We start from the raw sequence: 14,948 nt of genomic DNA, 5'->3' as shown, positions 1-14,948 counted from the left end.
CCCACTAACTCACCCACCCCCCTGCACCCTCTTTCCTTTGCAGATCTGCCAGAGCGCCAGGGTACCACTCCGGTGGTGATAGTGCGCGGTACAAATATCCTTTAACATTAACATTAACATTTCTTGTCAGAAAGGTCCTTCTTAAGATTTACTATGCGCGCCAAACCAGGTTTGGTCCCTTTGTTCATTTTGTCATTGGCAGGATTCACGAGGGAAGCCCGCCTGCCTCTGGCTCCAGTATGTCTGGCAGGGCCAGGATGTGAGGGAGGTGCCCAAATCTCCCTGTGCTTAATCCCCTTGGTTACAGGAATGCACCCAAAGGTGATTGGCCGGCTGGTTGTCCAGCAAGGACAGCCACGCTGCTGTGTGATTGAAAGCTAGGCTGGAATGAATGGGAGAAACCTGTATAAAAGCTGAGGCTTTTTGGCTTGGAAGGCAGAGTCAACCACTGGATGAAGGAATCTGAAGAAGAACTTGGAAGAGACGCCTGCTGCAACTCCTGGACTATTGTTTTGCCCGGTGAGCTGCTGTGCAGAAGCTCCAAATTCACCTCGACTAGAGAAGCCCTGCAAGGACGACTTCTCCACTTGAGTTGGTGGGACCAATCAACTCCAATGTGAACTTGTTTGGACATCCTCTCGAAGCTGGATGTACTTCCACTGCTGCTGCTGGAATCGAAGTGTCAGGGAAAGGAACACCAAACAGAGTGCATCACTTTTAAGTTGGACCTGAGCGCTAGGAAGATTCTCCGGACTTCTCCTGATGCAGGACTGACCAAGTCTGAGCCACCTCAACATAGTGCTGGACCCCAGAAGCAAGGAAAGTCTGAAGTGGTTTCCGAGAACTGCAGTGTTGCGATTTGATGTCAGACACGAGGAGCTGAAACGCTGAAGTGCCACTGAATTGACATTTGCCCGTTGCTGTCGCCGACCGTCCTGTTGTGTTGCAGAAGTCCCCAGACGTCCTCCCTCTTGTCCCCATGAATGAGGCCCAGGAACAAAATGATATGCAAAGCCACACAGGACCAGAAGCCAGCTGGAAACATTTCTTCGAACCAAAGGTGCTGTCCAGTCTAAGAGAATGTACCTCTTGTCTTGCAGCCTTACCTGCTCTCAGTTGAGACTTTTCTTGGTCGCTCCTGTAGAGTTGTTTGCAGCTTCTACTTCTCACAAGCCTCCCAACTTGTGGCCCTAAAGCTCACCTAGACTTTTGCCCAATTGACATTGGCTGCCTGGCTCCTTGAATGACTCTTCTGTCCTCTGATTCTGTATTTTTACCTTCCTTCCAGGAAAGGGTTAACTTACTTTGCATTGGGGGGTTCAAACGTACTTACCTGCTTCAGAATATTTGTGTGATCTCTTCTCTTATTCTGAAACCTCTTTTCTTTGACACTAACTTCAGTATTGCTATAAATGTACCAGTGATATATTAATGTCCACAGTGTCCTAACTGTTTAAGTCACCTGAACGTGTAGGAAGTGTCTGTGTGCCATCCCAAATGGGTACTTGTTGATTTAGAGAAATGAGAGTGTGTATTTTGGAGTGTATTTGTGTGCTACTCTTATATTCACCCTTCTGAAGAAGGCTTATTCAAACTGACTATTATATAAATTAATAATTGTTCAATAAGGAAACCTTGTGTGTAAGAGTTTATTTGGATACTTGTCAATGTGACTCTCTGTGTAACCACCCTACTGCTCACATTGTGCCCCTCTTGAGACAAGCCTGGCTGTTCAGCCAGCAACCAACTACCAACCTGTGTAGTACAGACTTATACCAAAGGTTAGGTTCCTAGTGCCAGGAGGTCAAGGTAGTTGTAGTGCACCCAAAGGGCACTGCTCCAAAACTTGCCTAACATACATTAATACACAATCTTTTTTTAAAGAAGCAAATGTAGACATCACTCATGGAGCCCACCACCTCACCTATGTCATAATGGAAGAACAGAAAGAAACACTGTCTCTGACAGCTGGTATTATCCCAATATGACATCGAAGATATGGGAGACAATATGCACTCAGACAACCATATCAAATGTACCCCCGAACTGATGTGGTAGAAGGAAGTCTGCAGACACTACTCGATATGGAAGAACTATAAGTAAAGTCTGACAGGTGCAAAGTGCTGTCATGAAGAGAAGACACGTGGGTGCACTGAAATGATGTATGGATATTTCTAGAAGATGAAGATGTGACTAGAGTGATGAAGTAAACCTAGATGCGAATAAGAAGAAAACCATATACACCTAGAAGATAAGCAATAAGAGATGCAGTAGATGTATATACGCAGAAATGCTAGGTAGATAAGACAATGTAGAAGCATGCTAACATAGGAAATATAACAAGAGTAAAGCAGCCATGTTGAGAAAATGGACGTTAGCATCATATAATAGTAAGCAAGAGGACTCAAGGATGAAGACCATGGCTGCAGAGCTGACAGGCACTGGAATGCAAATCTGAGCAGGAACAGCAGATATTTTTTGGGCTCAGGATCAAGGATGCTGCAGCAAGAAGCAACTGAAAAGCACAAAAGGAGTCGAAGAGGATAAGCCATGTGCGCAAGACATATTTCTCTTACATTAAGCAATGGAGTGAACATTTGTGAGTGCCAAGTATTGAACAATCAAAGATGCAGAAAACACATGCAAGAAGGAGCAACCAAGTCTACAGAGGTCAAGGAGAGTAATGGCACCCAATATAATTGAATCAAATAGCACTAATTAAAATGACAATTGAATACACATCTATTGTTGCTATGCTAGCATGCATGGCTCTGCCCATACAGTTTCGGAGGAGAACACTCTGCGCTGTTTGCGCAGAATACCAAGACTGCAGGGCCACTCCTCCAGTGCCCCGCCAGCCACTTGAATGGGCGAATGACTACGTAGAGTGCTTGGAGCTCTGAGCTCCATGCACTCGACATTGCAGAAAAGTAACTAAATTGGAACGAGCCCCGCGCTGCAGCAGGCCTGAGCCAGGCCAGCAGCCAAGTTGCAGAGCGGCAGATTAATAAATAAATAATGAATCTTCCACTCTGCACAGTTTAATTAATTTAAATAAGTTAAGAGAAAGAAAGAGAGACTCTGTCTCTTCTCTTCTTCTCTCTGTGGGGGGGCAGCACCCCGCCCCGCCCAATGCAAGCAGCCACCACTGCAGGAGAGTGAAAATTAATAGAACTATAAACAAAGAAGCAAAAACTAATATTATTGTGTAGGATTGAAAATTGTTTGAAGAATTGTTTTTTTGAAATGGGCGACGATTTATGGTGCTTGCCCGAATTGATAGTTGGGATATAATTAGTTAAAGTAATAGCAGAATAAAAGGTCTGGTAAGTGTTGACAGTTAAAATCAGCTTGTCATCATGGAGGACACTTCTCTTCTACCCTTGTGTACAGTATTACTGAAGTACACACCTAAGCTTAGGAAATATCATGCTGAATGGGTATGAGGCCCGGCTGACAAAATGTTCATTCCCTGGCCTCAAGAAGGTTCCCTATTAAGAAAAGGTTTCTACACATGATGACATACTTACATGCTTTGTATACAGGGAAGAAATGATACAAAGGTTAGCAATTTTAGAGCTATGGAAAATATATCAGAGTGAAACAGAAGATCGACCCAAAAAAGAGTGGATACTTAATCAGCATGAAGCGGAGGGTGCAGCGCCCACGGCGCCTTTTTCTCCTTCTGAAGACAATAGTGAAGCCAAAGAGAAACAAGGATTCTACTCTCTAAAGGAGTTAAAAACAGCAGCAGGGTACATTTATCCGATATATGCACCCCTGCGTATAGTAGTGAAGATAGTACAGAAGAAAGTAAGACTTAAGAACGAGAATATATCTCCAGACGCAGTAAAAGTGAGGAGCATAACAAAAGAAGGGACAAACTGATAGAGATAGAAGAAGAGACCAAGAGACAAAAAGGAGAGAAAGACTAAGCCAGTGAAGTGACAATTGTACAGAATGAGTGGATAGGATGACGCATATTAGTTAAATTAGATGGAAAGAGTATCAATGAAGTTAAAGAGAGAGAAGAAAGAGAGGAAAAGGAACAAGAGAGGGCCTACAAAGGTTTGAAGGAAAAAGAGAGGAAATTAAAGGAAGAACAAAGAAGGTATGAATAGCAGGTAAAAGAGAAAGAGAGAAAAGATGGGTAAAGAAGAAACATGAGGAAATAGAAACACAGAGAATAAAAAAAGAAGGTTTCAGAGAAGGTGAGAGGAAGAAAACAGAGGAAGAAGACAGGAGGAGGAGGAGAAGGAAATGGGAAGGAATAGGGGACAAAGGGAATATGAAATAGATCACATTGTTGACAGATGTGTAATAGCAGTTTATGAATGTGAATGATGGGAAGAAGAGAGAAGGCCCCAACAGCCCAGCAGGGCTGCAAGAGATACCTAGAGTACCAACATGGGCCGAAGAGCATGAGGCAGAAGGCCTAGAGAAAAGTATTGTGTGAATTACATAGCAGATGATGAAAAAGATGGTTATGAGACCAGAGGGAGTACCAAAGGATCTCCACTGAGAGAAATTAGAGGTAGATTGAATGATGTAATGATGCATAAGCATAGAACGCTGTCCCTAAGCAGACTAAATCTGGGTGACAAGGAAAGGATAACAGCCATACCATTTGGGGTATAATGATGTCAGACGAAGAAAGGGAAGGAAACGAGAGAGCGCAAGAAGAGGGTGCATGTGGGTCTTTGATAGATACAGGTGTAGGAAAAGGGATAAAGTGGTCAAATTTAGAAGAATTGAAAATAAACACACCACAACCTATATCATATCTTGAACGACCACAAGGACGGTTGCATAGTGTTGGGTAAATGTCCCCACCTTATGTAAGTAGCTTGAGGTCATTGTCAGGGTGAAAAGGAGCAGCCAAATCTAGCCCCACCTGGAAGACAAGAAGCGTAGATCGATACTATTGTCAAACAGGGTTTACACAATTCCCATTATTAGAGGTAAGAGGGAGGACAACCACAATATATGTTGTGGCTGTGATGGATAAAGCTCATTTAAAATTCAAGTGACCTAGTTTGACCACAGGAGCTGGTAAGTGAATTTCTGAATTAGAAAGAATGACAGCAGGAATGCCATTAGCAGTGGGTGATGTAAAAGTCCTACTTGCAACTATAATAGGGGAGAGAGCTGTTGGCATTTGGTGACGAGCAGGATATGCAAGTGTGACAGCACAAAATATGACACATGATGGAGCACCATTTAACAATTGCAGAGCAGGCGTATAGATGGCACTTAGAGTACAGTATCCTGATACGTCAGGAATTGGCACAATTATGACAAGGAAAATGGGTGAAAATGAAATGAAGATCCTTTTGCTTAAATTCAGGTGATTCAAGAACGTTGGCATCTTGAGATGTGGGAACCATGGGATAAAACAGTACCATTATTTTCAGAGACTGCCCGAGCCAGTGTAAAGACAGATGAAAAAACAGGTAGGATGGAAGTGAAGCCATGGCCAGAAATACAGTTGACTATTGTACATCAGTGTCGATTGTTACAAGAGAAGAATAAGAATAAAATGCAGTGAGTAGAAAACTCGAGGAAGCAAAATCAGTTAAAAATTAATTGCTGAAATTTGCCATAGAAGGAGCAGTACTGACGAGCAGTGAAGGAGTGGTCACACAAGAATTACAGCCTATTCAGCCAATGAATGCAGGGCTGGTGAAATAGAGAAAGAGGAGGCAGATTTCAAAACCCTCAAGAGTGGGTAGGATTTAATGGAGGAAAGCTGCAACAGTGCTTGGATTGTGGGAGAATGGGTAGGGCCGCACAAGTAGAAGTAGAGCGGGCATGCAACAGAAATGGCAAGCTCCAAGAGGGGTAACAGGCAATTTTCCACAGTATAGTCCAGAGGCACCAGAGTATTATGCTCAATATCCCACACAGTGTCAGACACATGGGCCACAAATACAGCAAATGCAGCAAGTCCCACTGCAATCACAGTCGCCACAAGGCAACAACAGCAAGCACCTATGCAAACACAACAAGTATAGACACAACAATAAACTCTGACACAACAGGCAACAGTACCACAATAAAATGTGAATACTGGAGCCCCACAAACACCTACACCCAGGATAGGGAGTGTGATAGTAGTGGGAGGAAATACATTTACGGATACAGAGATTGATTTATATCCACAATAGGAAAGTCCACAGAGTGACCAGATGTGTTCAGCAGTGACACCAGACCCCCAAGAGGAACCAAGGGTCAGGGTAACGATAGGAGGCAAGGCATTTATGTTTCTTGTGGACATGGGAGTAACTAGTTCCTGCGTTTGAGAGGGAAGGTATCGAATATCTGGCATTGCCATGAATGCACAGTGATTCTCTGGGGCTCTGAGTTTAGTTATTTTTACTGATGAATTACCAATTTCAAAAGGAGAACATGATGTGTCTATGCTACTATTGTATTCTCAACAGACAGCAGTTATCATATTAAGACGTGACTTGATGTCAAAATACGGTTCAAATTCTTCAGACCCACTACCATCCTCCGACTCCTCACCTGTGGAACTGAAATCCATGTTGTAATGCACTGGCTCTCGGTACTGGCGTGTAGATGGCGAAAACCTACCTTGATAAGAAGCCACAGTGGCCACCTTTGAGCTGTAGCCCCTGTGGCCCCTCCACCGAGACAGGCGAAAAGGAGGGGAAAAAGCCTCAGGCTAAAAAAAACCTATGCCAGTTCTGTGCCTTTCTGGAATGTTTAAATCGATGAGGAAACTGGATGGTGTGAGTCCAGAGGAAATTGCCAGATCAGATAAGCAGAAATTCAATGTAGCCCGAAGAACAATCCAATATAGGTAAGAGCTAGCAGGCAATGAATGACAAGGCAGCGGCTGTAGAAAGATGTAAAATGGAAGCCACAAAAATCGGGGAAAAAAATAGAAGAATAACACCAGAGCTAACAGGAGAAAGTGAACGGGGAAAGGAGTAGAACAAAAAGGAAACAGGCAGAGCGAGGCACCCGAGAAGGCAAGGAAGAGGCTAGGGGAGCAGTCGGGAAGCAGTCCGGAAGCAGTCCGGAAGCAGTCTGGAAACAAGAGCGGAGAGGATAATAATACTTGAGTGTGAAACAGGGAAAGCAGAGCACTGAAACAAGCACTGGAGAAAGCGAAAGCGTAACCCAGACGTTGCAACGCACGGGTAGCTGGGAGGACCGGGAATAAGTACCTCCCAGCTAGTCATGCGCCGCAAGGGAAATGTGAAAAGACTAGACTGTCACCTCACCCTAAAAACAACGTGCTGGGGCATTCAATGGCCGCTCCAATGAAAACGGTGCCACCGTTTCCAGGCGCCCGTGCGCATGACACTTGATGAAAAAACTTAACATCATTTACTGACAATGGGATAATATGTTCCACTCCAGGGTTACTTTACATGAATGTAAGAGAATGTATACTAGCATTTACAGGTCAAAAAGCTTTGTGAGGTGTCACTTTGAACCCAGATGAATTTTTGTTCAGGCCAGAAATACCTATGGATGATGAGTATGGAAAGGCAGCAGTGGTAAGAGAGAAAGGGTGGTTGTTCATGGGACGGATGATGTAGGAAGAGCATGGAGAACAGTAATTCAGATGATGAACTAGTATTGTTCATAAGTATCACTTACAGGATGCAAGTTGAGAATAGGGAAATACCAAAGAGAATGGCGTGGGTAAAAAAAAAATAAACAACATTTTTCCAGGAAGATTTAGAAAAAGTTCCAAGCATCTTTTAAACTAACAGTCCGTGTGATGTTGGTCTATTGACCGAAGCAGGGACAGTAAAAATTAAGCTTAAGCCAGGAGAAATGCTTCCATGAGCGAGACAGTACCCCATGGCCAGAGAAGCAGATGAAGGTATATTTGAAATCATTTCCACTTTAGTACAGCAGGGAATACTGGTACCATCAGACTGCGTGTGTAACACAGCTTTGTACCCAGTAAAGAACTCAATGGGGGTGTCATGGAAATTTATTCAGGATCTACACCCCCTAAACAATATTATGGAAACAGAGTTTCCTATAGTTCTGAATCCAGCTATGATATTATGTAACATCCCAACTACGGCTAAATATTTTTCAGTAGTAGATTTAAAGAACGCTTTCTTTTCAATTCCTCTTCATGAGGAGTCCCAATATTTGACTTCCTTTTCGTATAGAAATGAGCTTTGGAAATATACTAGTTTACCACAGGGGTACTGTGAGTCCCCGTGGATCTTTACTATGGCCCTCCAGATGGACCTAGGCAATATACAACTTGAGAGCACAACAATTCAGTACATATATGGCATATTAGATAGAAGAAAAATGCAGAGAAGAGTCAGTTCAGTCAATGACAGTATTGGCGGAAAAGGATACAAGGTGGATGAAGACAAACTACAATATTGCCAGGAAGAGGTCTTGTACATAGCACAGCTAATCTCTCAAGAAGGGAGAAAAGTGACACCTAAGAGAGCAGAAGCAATCACGAAAACTCTAAGACCTATGACAGTGAGTGAAATGCAGCATTTTTATAGGCCTAAGTAACTATTGTGGGGAGTGGGTTTTTGATTACAGTACATATATTAGACCACTGCTGAAAGGACTTAAAGAAAGCACAAACAGGTAAAGATGAGATAATATGGAGAGGTGAGATGACAGAAGGATTTAAGGAACTGAAAAGGGTAATGTGTACAGCCCCTGTGTTAGGGATTCTAGACTATAAAGCAGAGTTTTACTTATTTTCACATTCAAATGGAGTGGTAATGACAGCAGTCCTCACACAGAAAACAACATTAGGACATGAACATAAATCATTGGCTTATTACAGTGGGATCTCAATTCAGTAATGAGAGGGCATTGCCCTTGCCAACAAGCATTAGTTGCTGCTGCTTTCGCAATTGAAAAAGCTGCAAGTATTACAATGGGGTGTTCACTGACATTGTACGTCAAGCATTTCTTATTCGCCATTTTGGAGAAACCTAAAAGCGTGTTGACTGCACAAAGAGCATCAGGTTATACGATATTCATTTCGAACCCAGCAATCAAAATTTTTAGATGTAGAGTAGTGAATCCAGCAACATTCATAGCAGACCAGTACAGTGGGCATCGAGGTGCTGTTAAAGAGTGCAGTGCAATGTTTACAGAATACAGTAGAATGCTTGCAAAATTTCGGGTATGGAATACATAATAACATGGCAACAGGAGAGAGAGGTGTGAGAGAGGAAGGTGTATACATTGTTTCAGGTGAGCAACCAGGTTTCGAGAGCTTTCCGGAAAGTGTAGTGAGAGGGTTTTGCTCTGAAAGAAGTTGGCAGGGAGTTCCAATGTCTGGCTGCAATAAAAGGGATGCTAGCCCCACCTGTTTTGGCATGTTTGACTTTGGGCAGCATGAGACGATGGGAGTAGGGTGTTCTGGTAGGTCTGGATGAGCTTGCCTTAGTTACCTTGTTGGCGAGGTAAGGGGGGCTGTGTTGGCAATGCACTTGTGCGTAATGGCTAGCGTTTTAAAAAAGATACGTTCTGTGATGGAGAGCCAGTGGGAATTATACCTTGCTGCACTTATATGCCCCTTTTGGGAGTGCTGGGGGTGTGCTGAGGGTGGCTCTGAATGCATTTTTCTGGAAGATTGGACGTTTTTTGAGGAGGTGCCAGCGAAGAGGACATTTATAGTACTCCAGTTTTCACCCAATGATGGATATAGCAATAGCGAGGCAGTTATTGGTGTACAGGTAGGGTTTTGCTGCATTGAGTAGTTTGGTTATGTAAGCAGCAGAGGATGCGATGGCGCTAACCTGCCAGGACATTGAGAGGGTGGCGTCTAGATGGACTCCTATGGTTTTGACTGATGAGGATACAGGGATATGTATGTTGCTATGGTGAATGCGGTGTATTGGCTGCTGAGATTTGTGAGTGTTTATTTGGGTCCAACCAGAAGGATTTCCATTTTGTCTCCATTGGGGCACAGCCAGCTGTCAGACATCCAGGCCTGAATGATGGAGTAGGCTGTATTGACGGTATTGGTGTCAGAGTCGTAGTTACCAGTGAGTGGGGGTAGGACTTGTTTGTCATCAGCATAGTTGGTTTAGGCTATGCCAGTGGAGTCAAGGATGTTTATCAGTGGTCTTGTAAAGATGTTTTAAAGTGTGGGTGAGATGCACAAGCCCTTTGGGACTGTTCAGTGGACGGAGGCTGGGGTGGCACAGGCCTGTTCTGAAAAAAACTCTAATTGCTCTTCCTTCTCAAAATGAGGCGATCCAGGCTGTAGCATTCAGTGAGTAGTGGGCAGAGGTAGTGAGGTGGAAGCAGAGAGTGTTGTGGTCCACTAAGGCAGCTGAAAAGTCTAGGAGGAGGAGAAGGGCCAGTTGCACAATGTATACTGAGTTTTATGATAATATTACCCATGTTCAAGAAAACGCTCTGGGGGGGAATCTATTCATTGATGGTTCTTCAAACATGTATCAAATGACAGGAGAAAGGCATACAGGATTGGCAGTAGTGAAGTTAAACAAAATGGTGATTTTGAAGTAGTGACAAGTGCAACATTGCCTTCACATTGTTCAGGACAGGCAGCAGAATTAGTGGCTCTTATCACCACACTTCAGAGATATGAGGATGAAGAAGAAACAGTTTACTCTGACTCTGCCTATGTGACATAAACCATTCACACAGGGTTATCACGCTGGAAAAGGAGGGCCTTCCTCCACGCAGACAGCACACCAGTGCCACATTCACCACTATTGGATAAGCTTATTAAGTTACTAAACTCCCACTGGCTATTACCGTGGTGAAATCTGCAGCCCAAACTAATAGATAACATCAGAACGTTGCATGTTGATGAAAGAAGGCTTTAGTATACTATCCATTATACAGTTAATTGAGCTACAGGGTCGAGCTCCGGAAGAAGAATATGATTCATGGAAAATACAGGGATGTACTTTATCCCCCACAGAGTCTATATGGAGACAAGATAATACTGTAAAGTCAGTTATGCCTCTAGCATTATTAAGAGTTGTGCTGTATCTGCTTCACTATCCCACGCATACAACCAGAGAGAATCTTGCTGCCATGATAGCAGAAGACTGGTTTTCACAAAATTTGTTAGAACACTTTGTACAGTTTATTGTGAATTGCATTGTCTGTCAGAAATTCACAGTAGGGCAAACCTTGCGAACAGTGAGAGGAGCAATACCCTAACCCAATGGTCCTTTTCAGCATTTACAAATATATTATATGGATTTGTTGCAAACATGCAATGGATACAGATACATTTTATTAGTAGTAAATCCTTTTTCGTGATGGATTGATGCAGGTCCATGCACACACCCTGATGCCACATGTTCTGCCAAGTTTCTCGTACGTGAGGCATTTCCCAGATGGGGTGTTTGTGGTCTGATAATGGTCTCGATTTTGTAAATGAGATGTCCGAACAGATAGATTTTCTATTAGGCAAAAAGCATACATTTTCATCAGCTTATCATCCATAAGAAAATTGGATTCGTGAGTGTTTAAATAGACTCCTTAAAGGATAGCCAGGATTCAGATAACTTTGAAGAAGGGATGTCTATATTGCCTATCGCTTGCCTTATTTGCCTTGAGAAATCCACCAGGTTCACATCACCATCTGACTCTTCATGAGTTGGTGACTGGACGCTGCATGAGAGAACCACTTGCTTATCCCACTCGAATAGAAATTGATGCCCATAGGTCAGTAAAATCATTAAGGGATGAGATCCATGATTATTTGACAAATATGACTGCTAGTGTTTCTTTTATTTCCCAACAGATCAAAAGGGAAGAGGGATGGGTCGAAGAAAATTGAAGAAGCAGCAGTCAAATGATCAATTCAATTGACTCATTAAAGCCACCTAGTTTGTATCCAGGGGACCAAGTGCTTGTAAAGATTTTCTTCCGCACTTGGAATAATCCCTGCATTGAAGGACCATACCTAGTAGACGGGGTCACTCCCATTGCTGTGAATATCCAAGTAAGACAAGCCTGACTGCATCTGAGTGATGTAAAGCCATACAAAGGAGAGACTCTTACCCCTCTGGCTCCCGTTGACTGCAACGCAATAGAAGAAGTTCTGAGAATGCAGACTAGATGGCCTACCAAGAGCCAACAAGAACAGATTAAATAAAAACAACATTTCTGATTGTACCGAAGCTTAAAGGGAAACAAACAACCTTTTCAGTATTCAAAGAACTATTACGATTAGGTTAAAGAGACAATTCTTTGAAGCAAGACAACAAAGAAGAGCACACAACACTTTATGCTGGCTGTAACGTTACACACATTTCTGTATGCTTATCGTGTCTTAATAAGATGAAATGTAGATATGGGGCCTCATTCTAAGTGTGCCGGTCCAGAAACAATGGTGTCGGTAAGCTTGCCAGCACTGTTGTTTCCGGACCGACAAATTACAATTCTGCGGGCGGGAGCCGTCCCGCCCAGCAGGTCAGACCTGCTGGGCGGAGCGGCACCCGGCCGCAGAGGTTTCACAGAAGCACCGGCACCGTTATTAACGATGCTGGTGCTTCTGTGGTCCCCACTCCCATAGAGTCCTATCAGACATCCTGAAGAGTGTGACGTCTCTTGCAAGTGTAATGCAGTTGTCAGTAGTCAGGAAGGGCCAACAAGCGTTGATTAATTTTACAATTTATGCTTCAGCCGATGCGATTGCATTTACCTGTCTTTTTGGGGATAAAGTAGAACCTAGATAGACTTCTAGGAACTTTACTTCTTTGGATACCATGATATTACGTTGATAGTAAATGATTCGTAGGAATTGGAGAGTTTATTTAGTAGAGATTATGAGCCAATTTGGAGCAGTTCCGCTTTCTCATCGTTTAGGCAAAGCTCATGTTGTGCTATCCATGCCTGGATGGTTTGGTATATTTTGCTCAATGCGAAGGAGTCTGTGTCATAGTTTTTGCCGGTGATGGGTAGAAGAATTTGGGTGTCATTGGTATAGTTAGTGTAGATGACACCCAGTTTGTCTAGGAGGTCAAAGAGTGTCTTGGTGAAGATATTGTACAGTGCTAGTGAGACACATGAGCTTTGAGGCACACCACAAGTGAATGGGGCCGGGGATACTGTCACTGTGGAGGATAACACTCTCATTATGTGGTTGAACAAGAAGGATCCTATCCAGGTTATGGTTTTCGTTGAGAAGTGGGCAGATAGGGCTAGGTGTCGGCAGAGTATTTTGCGATTTACCAAATCAAAAGCTACTGAGAGGGTCAAGTAGAAGGAGAATGGCTTTGTCTTTGATTTCATCCATTTGGATATTTAGGTCCAGAAGGGCAGTTTCCGTTCTGTGACCACGACAGAAGCCTGATTGGCGAAGGCCAAGAAGGTTGTGAAATTCAAGGTGTGTTTGTATTTGCAGGTAGGCCCCTGTATAAAGTATTTTGAGAAGGAATAGGACAGTTGTGATAGGGCGGTACTTGGTGGGAATGTTAGGATCTAGGGTGGGTTTTTTGATGAGCGGGGGTACCCAGGCTTCTGTTAGGTTATCTGGTACATTACCCAAAGAAAAAAGAGTCATTAATCAGTGCCATGATGAAAGGGGCAAGCTCTTCTACGCAATTTATTATGAGAGAGGCTGGGTAACTTTCCCCTTGACATCTGGAAGGTTTCAATCCTTTGATGATTTTGATGGTTTCAATGGTCATGACCAGTGTGAAGTCAAAACTAGGAGTGGTGTTGGAGGGTATAGTCCGCTGGTCTGATGGCTGGTAGGCTGACGTGAGTTTAATTCTCTTTGCAGCGATTTGAGTTTGGAGTAGTGAGATTATTCTGAGAAGGGCATTTTGGTTGTTCCTGCACCAGGGGAAGTCTTTAACGCAGTTATCTGGGAAGGAGCTGGTATATCCAGTTCACATAGTATGGCAAAAATCACTATCATGCCTGAGTTAGCTTTTTGAATCCTCTCATTGTATATGTCACCTTTAGACTGTCGATTGGCTTGTTTGTATTTTTCAGATAGTCAGCGAAGTGCTTTTTATTCTTGTCTGAGGGTATTTTTTTCCAGGTATTTTCAACCGTTCTTTTTGAAGAGCGTAGGTCTTTGAGTCTAGGCAGGCTGTTGGTTTAGGTTTGCGATTGCCTTGCGGTCATACATTGCTAATGACTTCTAGGAGTGTTTGATTGTATAACATGACCATAGTTGTAGGGTCAGTGTGGGTATGTGTGTAGGCGTTTAGAGGTTGTAGCAAAGGGAGTAAGTTGTCTGGATTGATGTTGCATGAATTTATTGAGAGAGAGGCCTAGACTGGTATTGTCAGGATATCGTAGACTCATTAATGGTCACTGAGGAGATGACATTATGGTCTGACCACGGGCAAGGATTGTTGGCTAGTATATTGGTGTTGCACTTGAGGTCTGCTAGCCAATCTAAAATTCGGCCTTTATAGCAAGAGAAATACCTGTACACGATCAAAGTGACTCAGCCATCTCGTAGCATGCATGACAAGAGGACAATTTGAAGGGAAATGGGCAACATTACAATGGATGTCAAAAAGAATGTTCCTGTATGACGATGCTTATATAAAAATGCAGAAGATGCTAAAAGACCCAGGTTGGAAACGCAGAATGCTCCTGTTCTCATTCTGTGGTCTGACTGGAGGACAGATGAGAATTGTCAAACAAAAGAGACTGGATTGTGTAGACATATAAGAAACACCAGGATTGCCAGCGTGTTTGGAGTGACCCCATCCATTGGTATATGGACAAGTAGCCACCAATGCAGACTGGGAAGATGGAATGATGGGATGCAGTGCACACTAACTGATGTAAGTGCCAGTACAGGTAGTGCAATTAGTACATGATACATGCCTTATGAAATGGGCCAAGTATTTGAAATTAGTAACATGGGTTGAAGATGAAGCAGGACCTGTATCAATACTATTGATGAATAATGTAACACTGTGCTTCAGAAACAGTGGTCTCACCAAAGTTGG

Source organism: Ambystoma mexicanum, chromosome 6p, assembly GCF_040938575.1.
Source record: "Ambystoma mexicanum isolate Mex_15411 chromosome 6p, UKY_AmexF1_1, whole genome shotgun sequence".
NCBI classification, from domain to species: domain Eukaryota; kingdom Metazoa; phylum Chordata; class Amphibia; order Caudata; family Ambystomatidae; genus Ambystoma; species Ambystoma mexicanum.
This window is presented reverse-complemented; position numbering follows the sequence as displayed.